This window comes from Musca autumnalis, unplaced genomic scaffold (assembly GCF_047663935.1).
Source record: "Musca autumnalis isolate F117 unplaced genomic scaffold, ASM4766393v1 scaffold_1, whole genome shotgun sequence".
Lineage (NCBI taxonomy): Eukaryota > Metazoa > Arthropoda > Insecta > Diptera > Muscidae > Musca > Musca autumnalis.
This window is the reverse complement of record NW_027411644.1, coordinates 72,378,711-72,391,291: the sequence shown is the minus strand read 5'-3', so window position 1 is coordinate 72,391,291 and position 12,581 is coordinate 72,378,711. Positions and strand designations below refer to the sequence as shown.

The window sequence follows — 12,581 nt, the reverse complement described above, 5'->3', positions numbered from 1 at the left end:
TTTTTCTATAGAAAAAGTGTCACTGATGACATTTTTCTATAGAAAAAGTGTCACTGATGACATTTTTCTATAGAAAAAGTGTCACTGATGACATTTTTCTATAGAAAAAGTGTCACTGATGACATTTTTCTATAGAAAAAGTGTCACTGATGACATTTTTCTATAGGAAAAGTGTCACTGATGACATTTTTCTATAGAAAAAGTGTCACTGATGACATTTTTCTATAGAAAAAGTGTCACTGATGACATTTTTCTATAGAAAAAGTGTCACTGACGACATTTTTCTATAGGAAAAGTGTCACTGATGACATTTTTCTATAGGAAAAGTGTCACTGATGACATTTTTCTATAGGAAAAGTGTCACTGATGACATTTTTCTATAGGAAAAGTGTCACTGATGACATTTTTCTATAGGAAAAGTGTCACTGATGACATTTTTCTATAGGAAAAGTGTCACTGATGACATTTTTCTATAGGAAAAGTGTCACTGATGACATTTTTCTATAGGAAAAGTGTCACTGATGACATTTTTCTATAGGAAAAGTGTCACTGATGACATTTTTCTATAGGAAAAGTGTCACTGATGACATTTTTCTATAGGAAAAGTGTCACTGATGACATTTTTCTATAGGAAAAGTGTCACTGATGACATTTTTCTATAGGAAAAAGTGTCACTGATGACATTTTTCTATAGGAAAAGTGTCACTGATGACATTTTTCTATAGGAAAAGTGTCACTGATGACATTTTTCTATAGGAAAAGTGTCACTGATGACATTTTTCTATAGGAAAAGTGTCACTGATGACATTTTTCTATAGAAAAAGTGCCACTGATGACATTTTTCTATAGAAAAAGTGTCACTGATGACATTTTTCTATAGAAAAAGTGTCACTGATGACATTTTTCTATAGAAAAAGTGTCACTGATGACATTTTTCTATAGAAAAAGTGTCACTGATGACATTTTTCTATAGAAAAAGTGTCACTGATGACATTTTTCTATAGAAAAAGTGTCACTGATGACATTTTTCTATAGAAAAAGTGTCACTGATGACATTTTTCTATAGAAAAAGTGTCACTGATGACATTTTTCTATAGAAAAAGTGTCACTGATGACATTTTTCTATAGAAAAAGTGTCACTGTTGACATTTTTCTATAGAAAAAGTGTCACTGTTGACATTTTTCTATAGAAAAAGTGTCACTGTTGACATTTTTCTATAGAAAAATTGTCACTGTTGACATTTTTCTATAGAAAAAAGTGTCACTGTTGACATTTTTCTATAGAAAAAGTGTCACTGTTGACATTTTTCTATAGAAAAATTGTCACTGTTGACATTTTTCTATAGAAAAATTTTCACTGTTGACATTTTTCTATAGAAAAATTGTCACTGTTGACATTTTTCTATAGAAAAATTGTCACTGTTGACATTTTTCTATAGAAAAAGTGTCACTGTTGACATTTTTCTATAGAAAACGTGCCACTGATCGCATTTTTCTATAGAAAAAGTGTCACTGATGGCATTTTTCTATAGAAAAAAATGTCACCGATGACATTTTTCTATAGAAAAATTGTCACCGATGACATTTTTCTATAGAAAAAGTGTCACTGATGACATTTTTCTATAGAAAAATTGTCACTGTTGACATTTTTCTATAGAAAAATTGTCACTGTTGACATTTTTCTATAGAAAAATTGTCACTGTTGACATTTTTCTATAGAAAAATTGTCACTGTTGACATTTTTCTATAGAAAAATTGTCACTGTTGACATTTTTCTATAGAAAAATTGTCACTGTTGACATTTTTCTATAGAAAAATTGTCACTGTTGACATTTTTCTATAGAAAAATTGTCACTGTTGACATTTTTCTATAGAAAAATTGTCACTGTTGACATTTTTCTATAGAAAAAGTGTCACTGTTGACATTTTTCTATAGAAAAATTGTCACTGTTGACATTTTTCTATAGGAAAATTGTCACTGTTGACATTTTTCTATAGAAAAATTGTCACTGTTGACATTGTCACTGTTGACATTTTTCTATAGAAAAAGTGTCACTGTTGACATTTTTCTATAGAAAAAGTGTCACTGTTGACATTTTTCTATAGAAAAAGTGTCACTGTTGACATTTTTCTATAGAAAACGTGCCACTGATCGCATTTTTCTATAGAAAAAGTGTCACTGATGACATTTTTCTATAGAAAAGGTGTCACTGTTGACATTTTTCTATAGAAAAAGTGTCACTGTTGACATTTTTCTATAGAAAAATTGTCACTGTTGACATTTTTCTATAGAAAAAGTGTCACTGTTGAAATTTTTCTATAGAAAAAGTGTCACTGTTGACATTTTTCTATAGAAAAAGTGTCACTGTTGACATTTTTCTATAGAAAACGTGCCACTGATCGCATTTTTCTATAGAAAAAGTGTCACTGATGACATTTTTCTATAGAAAAGGTGTCACTGTTGACATTTTTCTATAGAAAAAGTGTCACTGTTGACATTTTTCTATAGAAAAATTGTCACTGTTGACATTTTTCTATAGAAAACGTGTCACTCTTGACATTTTTCTATAAAAAAAAGTGTCACTGTTTCTCTATGGAAAATGTATCACTGTTAGTCATTAGAAAATGTATGATTTAGGTATAATCTTTTTCCATAGAAATTGTGTCACTTAAATTTTTTCTATCGAAAAAGTATCACAGATAATATTTTTCTATAGAAAAAGTATCACTTATCACAGAAGATAGATCTATAGAAAATCTATCACTGATGATAACTTTCCATGGAAAATCTATCACTATTCATAATTTTCTAAAGAAACTGTTGAACTTTTTTATAGAAAATCTTTCTTTATCTTTTCACATTTTTTTTTGCTTTTTTTCATCTTCCAAATGCCAAAAATAATAAATGTTTATTAAAAAATTAATTCAACAAATTCCATCCCCTGTTTCCGCCCACCTCTTTAACGACATCTCTAAATCATGTTTACATATTAATTTATTACCCTGTTAAAAGAATCATCGGTGTTACGGTGTTTATGATTAGCAAAATGTCTGTCATATATCCGAAAGATACAAAAGCGAATAACTTGTATTTGCCGAGAGCTCGCTCAATCAAACGGATTTTGTGACTGTTATAAATTTGATGGTAAGTCTGTGTTTAGACACACAAATTTCTCGGGAAAGTAAATTGAGTTTTTTGGGAGAGAGCGGAGAGGAAAGGGCTCCTCAATACTCTTTCCTACCCCCTATTGCCTTAAAACTGAATTTACTTTCCCGAAAAATTTGTGTGTCTACACACGGACTTAAAGGGGGAGGGAAGAGGTTTAAGGTTTTTTGTGTTCGCGATTTTGCGAACAAAAATTACTCGGTTGAATGTGTGTGCGCGTTTTCAACAAACGAAAGGCTAGCAAAACGAAAGAAACTACAATAAAAATGACGAACAAAACAACAACAAAATATTTGCGGCAAATCATGAAATAAACCTCTCAAACTACGCGCAAAATTCAATTGTTCTCATTAAAATTTGTGTTTCCTTCTCAGGCTCTCCTCGTTGTGTTACGGGAGCCAATTGTTGAGATGAGATACATAAACATTACAAGTGTTGTCAATATTGCGTATAATAAAAAACGCTATAAATTAAAATAAACTGAAGTAAAATTACTATTTTTAAAGATGATAAGGGAAAATATTGTGGTTTAATATTGGTGCGGAAAAAATCCAAGAGAAAATTAGTGATAACCCTGATAAAGGCTCTGTTTTCAGGCCCCTTGGATTATAATAATTAACAAAGTAATTCCAGACATTAAATTTAGCAAAACTACTGCAATCCTTAACAATTGGGCATATAATTAATACAGATTTCCAAACGAAAATACAGGTACTTAGTGAACTTTACGTATATATTTAATTCAAGCCGACCCTTTTAAAATTAGGGGCAGAGAGTGGAGTTTATTGAACTAACTCTCTCCATTCTAGATGTTTCTGTCCTAAGTAATTGAAGGTATCAGACAAATTTTCGTACTCGGATGGTATAAAGATACTTTTCGAGATCTGTTTTGCAAACAGGTACAGAAAACTTAGTTTCAGTTGACGTCTATCACCAAAAGATTATATGTATTGTAAGGCGCATGCGACTAAATTCGACATTGATTGGGACTCATACAAGGCGAGTTTCAATAAATCTAAGAGCGAGAACAAGCGAGCCGATAAAAGTAGTCAACGGCAAAGCTAGGTTTTTAACCCAGATATGCCCAGCGTCCTATATATAGGACACACAAAATTCTTGCTAATTTGATATGTTATGTTTATCAAAGTACCGTTTATTTTGGTGATATACTCAGTACACATCTGTAGCTCTTGGGATATTATGTGATTCCATTATTTTGAGCTACTATTTTTGAGTTTTGAGGTCTAGTTCATCGAAGTTGCCACCGATCGCTTAGTTTTTACAATGATTTGCGTTATGACCGATTAATTATTGGGTTATTTTATAACGAAAACATACACGATGTGGAGCCTACTACGAAAAAACGTTAACTAGATGCCGAAAAGGTGTCTTTGGACTATATGTCAAATGTTTTGTGTCCCATATATCCCAGTTATATGACAAAACCCTGTGTCCAAAAGTGGCCTCAAAAACCACTTTTTTCAAAAAATTTTTAAAAAACATATAAACATACTGTTATTATTTCACATTTGCTTCTAAAATAATATAAAAATACTTTTAAAATGATCACGATCAAGCAATGGGCATATCTGGGTTAAGAATACTCTCCAAGGACCCAAAATCCATTGGGAGCATCAAAAAACCAAATGGTATGATATGTGGACACACTCTGGTGTTGAGACTCTAAGCCTCCTTACATGGACAAATTTTCTGGGCTGCAAGAACGTTGGTACCGTAAACACTGAGGTTAACGGCTTCCAAATCCAAGCAGATGTGAATATGGATCTCATTAGAAAGTTGGTTAGAAGAAACAATATAAAATGTTCTGTCAAAACATTCAAATCAGCTGGTATAACACCAGCGATGCTCCAATTCGCATCACCGCAATTATACCAAATTCTGGAGGTAATCTATGGGGATTGTCTGTACCAGACCTGTGGAAAATGGTGAAAGTCACTTAGATCCCTAAAGCAAAGGGTGATCTGACAACTCTGTACCAAAAGACTACAGACCCCTTAGATTATCCTTTCTCCTCAAGACACTCGAAAGACAGATCAATTTGGAGATTAGGAGCCATGTGGACACTACCTCTCGAAGCAAAAGCAGGAAAATTTGATCACTCGGTACCGAGAGACTAGACACCTTAGCTTATCCTATCTCCTCAAGAAAATCGAAAGTCTGATCAATCTAGAGATTAGTAGCTTTGTGGACACTACCTCTCTAAACAACTCGTAACATGCCTTTATTGAAGGCAAATCTTTAGAAGAAGCTCGCTCTTCATAAGTAGACAGCGGAATTTTATGCAACCCCTATTTTTGGTCCCATTTATGTCAAATTTTGGGACTGGACATATTTTTGGCTTCTGCTTACATTTCAATCGAAACATATGACAACATATGCAAATTATGCAAAATGCATAAATTTTTGCATATTTTCTTATGCAACAAATATTTCAATAATAGGCATAAAAATGTTTCTGTGTACAATTTTTCTGTTTTAAATTCTCTTCAGACAAGTGAATAAAATAGAGAAATGTATAACCACAGCCACAACCTTCAAAATACCGAAAATCGGGAGGTATCGTTCTAGGGGGGCTATATGAAGGCCTGAACCTAAACCGATAAATGTTAGGTGAAAAATTTTTTACCCCCAACGAAGACTTAATAACAAATTTTAGCCATTTCGGAGGCATATTGAGGGCACAACCTTCAAAATACCAGAAATCTGGAGGTACCATTCTATGGGATCTATATGAAGACGTGGACCTATACCGACAAATTTTAGGTGGAAAGTTTTATATCCCCAACGAAGACTTAATACCAAATTTCAGTCATTTCGGAGGGATATTTAGGGCACAACCTTCAAAATACCAGAAATCTGGAGGTACCATTCTATGGGGTCTATATGAAGACGTGGACCTATACCGACAAATTTCAGCTGGAATGTTTTATACCCCCAACGAAGACTAAATACCAATTTTCAGTCATTTCGGTGGGATATTGAGGGCACAACCTTCAAAATACCAGAAATCCGGAGGTACCGTTCTATGGGGGCTATATGAAGGCGTGAACCTATACCTACAAATTTCAAGTGGAAAGTTTTATACCCACAACGAAGACAAAATGCCAAATTTCAGTCATTTCGGTGGAATATTGAGGCTAGAACTTTCGAAATACCGAATATCGGTAGGTACCGTTCTATGGGGGCTATATGAAGACGTGGACCTGTGCAGACAAATTTCAGGTGGAATGTTTTATACCCCCAACGAAGACTAAATACCAATTTTCAGTCATTTCGGTGGGATATTGAGAGCACAACCTTCAAAATACCAGAAATCCGGAGGTACCGTTCTATGGGGGCTATATGAAGACGTGGACCTGTGCAGACAAATTTCAGGTGGAAAGTTTTATACCCACAACGAAGACAAAATGCCAAATTTCAGTAATTTCGGTAAGATATTGAGGATAGAACTTTCGATATGGTTCACTAGAAAACGTAACCGCTGCGATTTTGGATGGAGTGCAACTTCATCTCAAGGGAGACTTCTCTCATATCAATGAGTGCACGCCGATTCATATTGGCTCAATGATATGGGACCTACTTTTTATTGCCGAGTCCGAACGGCGTGTCTTACGACACCACTTGTAGAGAAGTTTTTCATGGCTTAAATACTCAGGAAATGTCGCCAGCATTACTGAGGGGGAATTTTGCCACCGTTGAAAATTTGATGTTGCTTGGCCTGGGATTCGAACCGCAGACCTTCTGAGTGCAAGGCGGACGTGCTAACCATTGCACCACGGTGGCCCCTTGTCTCATCTGGGATGTTTGTGGAACAATTATATAACTTCATCTCTCCACCGATGCAAAATGCCTAGGTACAATTCTGGGCTGTAAGTTGCGACAGAAAAGAAACGTTGAGGAGCAAACGAAGAGAGGATGAATCACACTCTATTCGTGCAAGAATTCGATGGGGAATATCACAACAAAATGTTCGATGCCAAAGATGCTATTCAATCATGGGTGAATGTGATCTGGCATGTCATCTTTTTAGCATCTTCATCGATGAATTTTATATGAGCGTGGACCCCAAAAGATGCCATTCATTTTTGGATCCAAGGCATGTCATTTACACCAATGCTTTGGCATGTCATTGTCATCAATGCTTTGGAATATCCTCCCAGTTGCTAACAGGAGAGCTTTCCCGGCTCAGATGCAGGGTCGCATTTTCGGGAACAACATTTTCTTTTAAATTAAAAATTTTCTTTAAGTAGCCGACATTTAAAAAGGAAATTTTCGGAATTTCGGAGACCCATATTTCGGGAAGTATGGACTGCCGCAATAAATGTTATATATATTTGTGATCAGGGTAACGAGACCTGCCTGTGGAAAAAATTTGGTCCCGATCCGAGCTTAATGCTTCAACTCATCTTAAGCCCAAAATTCTTCTAAATTATAAGTTTTCTTTAATTAGTGAACCTTCGGCCAGGTATTAAGTTTTTCTCCTATGGGCAGGTGCAAAAGCAGGCTAAGTGAACAAAAGTACTCTTCATAAGCTTTAAAGGCCATGACACATAAGAAGCATGGCATTCTTGCTGAGATCATATCTGATAAAAGACTAAAGACCAAGTTGGACCTAATAAAAAGATTTCAGAATCACATTTGAATTAGGTCGGACTTGGTCTTTAGTCATTTACCAGATATGACATAAGCAAGAGTGTCATGCTTCTTATGTGTCGAGGCCTTAAAACAATATCCATAGCGCCCAAGTAAGAATAGTAAAATGTCAAGACCCATATTTTGGGATGTATGGAATTCCCGCTGAAAGCTACATCATGTTGTGATCAGCCTTATCCAGACGGTGCGACCATAATTAAGGCAATGGCGTTAAAGTAAGACATTTCCGAAATGTCAAGAACCATATCTCTCGGGAAATATGGACTTCCCCTGGGAAAGCTATATGACTTTGTTATCAGGATCCCTTGGACAACCTATGGTACAAATTTCAACCCGATCCGAGAGGTGCACATAAAGGAGACTTAAGCCAAAAATGCCAAGACCCAAATTTCGGATTGTATGGAATTCCCGCTGAAAGCTACATCATGTTGTGATCAACCTTATCCAGACGGTGCGACCATAATTAAGGCAATGGCGTTAAAGTAAGACATTTCCGAAATGTCAAGAACCATATCTCTCGGGAAATATGGACTTCCCCTGGGAAAGCTATATGACTTTGTTCTCAGGATCCCATGGACAACCTATGGTACGAATTTCAACCCGATCCGAGAGGTGCACATAAAGGAGACTTAAGCCAAAAATAGTTTATCACATTTCGATATTTTTGTTTCTTTTTTCAAACATTTACCTGACCAGCTGTTTGTTTTTATTTTGCTTTTACAACAAAATATTGCACTAGTTTTCATTCCAATTGGAGGTCTAAAATAATCGTCAAAAAGGTAATTTTCGTACGTAAAAAAAAAACGAAAAATTGGCATCACTAATAAGGTGACATTTTACTCAGGACAAGAGAGATTCAGGTGACCGAGAGAGGGGGTAGTTAAAACGATACACTGAGAGAACAGGAGGAATGAGAAAAAGGTTATGAAAAAAGAAAACAAATAAATTGACGAACAAGAATTGCTTTTTCGTCGATTATTGACCATCAAATTCCAGAAAATAATCGCATAAAATATCGAAATTTGCACATATCAAATGTCATTGCAATACAAAACAAATGTGTGCATGTTTTTTGGCAAATGCCAAAACAAAAAAAATCATAGGCTCATGATAATTATGAACGTCGCATATTGATGATTTTTGCCAGGTAATTTAGGTATATAGGTCCACTTACCGTGTTATACGAATATGCCTTTTTGTTTTCTTTTTGCGAGGCCAAATACGAAGATATTAATCCATATTGGGCTGATGCTTGCTATTTATTGTTATTGTTGTTATTTGGTGTGTCGCTACAATCAATATGTAAATATGTATTTCTTCGGCTGCTGTTGTTGTTGTTTTTATTTTGGCTTTAAAAAAGTAGGTAGCCAAAAAATGCAACACTGTATATCTTTTGATATAACTTTTTTTTCGTTTCTTTATTAACGTTCACCGTAGTTGTTTAACTTTTTAATGCAATTTTCCATTAAAGGTTTTATATATTTTCACATTAATTGGCTTTCTTTTAAATATTTGCCACACAAATTCATTGATTTTAAAACATTTTTTGTTGAAATGAGAAAACTATTCACCTTCTTGTCACACTTTACATATCCATTCTCTTCTTCAATTCAATTCGTTATACACAAATAACCAATAACACACAACAATAAAATATCGCACAATTATTATTGTTAAAAAAAATTACCTATAGACCAGACCGAGACCGCCACCAATCGACCGAGAATGACACAGACGACACGATATGCGATACGACGACACGATTTAAGTTAAGGGTATAATACGCCACACAGAGCATAGCAGCAAAGCAAATCACAAGAAAACAAAAACTCGTTCATTACACAAATACTTTTATACAAAAAATAACACAACAGAAAAAATATACTCTTTGGTGGGATCAACACAAACACCTCAACAACTTCGATGACCCAACAATTAACCGACCGACGACGACCAAACAAACGTTGTACATTCAATTGTCCGTCTGTCCGAATGTACGTTCGTTTTAAACCGTGTATATATATAAAATAAGATACTAGTTTTTCATTTATTGAATGATTTCTTCTTTCTCGCACACAAAATACATCACATCATCTCGTCAAACAACTGAACGACCGACCGACGTTTTGTTGACGGTCTCTATTTTAATTTCTTTTTTTATTTTGCTTTTATTTTAATTTTCTTGGTGGCTATGCCAAACACCACTGACTGAACAAACAGACAGGCAAGAAACTGTGGCCTGCTGTATTGTTGATTTGCCTTGCTTTTGATTCCAGAAGATGACGGATGACTCTCGTCTCAGTGAAGGAGATACAAAACACGGCGAGAAAATTTTCAATTTTTTTTTTTGTTGTGCAGCTGATTTTTTTCGTGTTATTTTTTCTTCTTCTTCTTGTTACACACACATTCTCACGGGGCTGTAGAAATTTTTTCACATTTTTTCGGAGCTTGAAAATCTTGTTTTATTTTCTCTTTTGTCAACAATTTCATATAATCTTTGTAGTACTCCTTCTTGGTTAACACTTTTTATTGATTTTATCTTAATTTTTCAATAATAAATAATAAATTTTATTTAATTTTTCTTCCGTGCAGCAAAAAAGATTTCTCTCGTTTGTTCTCTTTTACGTATGTCCGTTCGTGGTGTTTTTCTTTTGCTCGTACATTCATATGTCATTCTTGACGGCGGTAAATCTGTTGTGCAGAATCGCAAACGCCAAGGTAGGGTTCACTAGATTGTTTCGGTTGGTAAACTAATGTTTGGTTTAAATTCGGCATCTTTTCGTGATTTCGAAGACGTTTCGTGATTTCGCGCGGAATCAAGCAAAATTTGTCATGATTTCGCATACAAAAATGAAATCATCTCATTTCGTGATTTCAGCGAAATCAACATCGAAATCACAGTTCACATGATATACAACCCTGTTTTTGCATAAAAAAGTACCAAAAGTTGCAACACTTTTCACGTATCACAATAAACAAGGTAGTTGGTCAATTGCTGCAACAAAAATATTTTAGTATCAAAATTTGTAAATAATGTGAAAAAATATTATATTACTTTGTTACAATGCTATTTTTCATTGTGTTCCCGTACTTTTTTAATGGTAATGTTAGAAAAAAAGAGCGAATTGTCAAAAATTGCTTCCCCATAAAAATTTCAAAAAAAAAACACGGGAACGGAAAATGGCGGAAATTGCAAAAACTCCAGTAAAAATGTAAAAATCAACGTATTAGCTTTCGTATTTAGATGATAATGAACATATTGCTAGTTTCTACTATGCCAAAATTGTATGGCAGAAAACAGAAGAATAGGGTGTTATTCGGCGCTGTTTTTGTTTAAAGGGAAGTGCAAGTCTTGCTAGATTTCTTAGTACGGTAACGCATTTTTAGCACTAAACGGAAAACTGCTGCAAGTAGTAATATTTTGCAAGTTCTGAACACAACTTTTATCTATCAAAATTTATTATTATGATGTCTCAACGACAAAATCATTTTTTTATGTTTTCATTTGTTAGTACTATACACAATTAATACGATATATAGATAATTTTACGATAATTTTCGAAATAAATATCGTCGTATATTTTTGATGACTAATTCAATTTACGACAACTTGTTTTGAAAATTCATGTTCGATCAGCAGCGCCTATGCATCTACCTTGATTATTGTGATATGTTTGAAATCAACAAAAAATAAGTGTAAACACCGGGGTGTATTTCAGGATTTCGTGAAATCCAGTGGATTTTAGAGCTCAAGTGTAAACTTGGCATAAATGTAAATGGGAATGAAGAGAACCCAAATGAACAACCATGGTACAATAATTTAGGTGTGTTCGTTTACTCAACAATTGCTCTGTTCCTTTACGTACCTGAGGTTACCATTTCTTACCATTTTTAACCTGCCAAGCGTTCCTTTACTTTAAAAAGCACGCAATTTATATGGGAGCAGTTCACCACTGGTACCATTTTTTACCACTGTTACCATTTTTAAAAGTAAAGGAACAGACCAAATTTGTACAAATTTGTACAAGTCCAGTAACTTCTTGTAATCGGCTAAGGTCTTTTGCATTGTACTTTATACCGGGCATACACTATGGGCATGCAGGACAGCATTTGTAATAGTGTTAGTACATTTTGAAGTTTTTGTAAATGTATTTGGGAGTAGTTTTGGCAGGATTGAAATCAAAATAGTTTTGATTTTGTAAATGAAACCCTTTCAATCCGATGAATTTTGTTTATTTTCCAAGTAACCAACAAATAATTTTTGAAAACAACAAATATTATTTGTGAGGAAATTAAAAAAATTGGAAAACTTCAACCCAAAATCGAGTTTTGGAGGAAAATTCATCATTTTCGGAAAATGGATTGAAGGAATGCCACACACTATTTAATCACACACGTACACAAGGGTTCATTTGGCAGTGCAGTTTGGCAGTATAGTGTATGCCCCGCATTAGAGTAAACGAACACACATAATTTATAAGGTAGGCCTATGATACAATAAGAATGTAGCAGCAACTGCCGTTTTTGGTAACATAAGATGTCAAAATTTGACATAAATTCAATGCAATGGACACATTATAGCTCTGTTCCTTTACGTTCAAGAATCTTCAAGTTTTACCACTTTTTACTTGAAAAGCGTTCTTTTACTTCTGTGACCATACAATTTATATGGGAGCAGTTTACAACTTTTACCACTTTTGCCGGTTTTGCCATTTTCAAAAGTAAAGGAACACACCATATA

At 34.3% G+C, this 12,581-nt stretch overlaps 1 protein-coding gene across 4 annotated transcripts in view; it reads right to left on the bottom strand.

Moving 5' to 3' along the window:
- Positions 1-10,512, bottom strand: part of LOC141401159 (uncharacterized) — a 118,477-nt gene extending 107,965 nt beyond the window's left edge. For 2 of the 4 annotated variants that reach the window (XM_073981103.1, XM_073981150.1), the window contains exons 1-2: positions 9,528-10,509; positions 9,015-9,440 (exon numbers count right to left, since the gene is read on the bottom strand). The gene's annotated coding sequence lies outside the window, so the exon portion shown is untranslated. Of the gene's footprint in view, positions 1-9,014 lie in introns of all 4 variants that reach the window. The other 2 variants (XM_073981095.1, XM_073981113.1) reach the window with 2 other exon arrangements.
- Between the last annotated feature and the right edge of the window lie 2,069 nt (positions 10,513-12,581).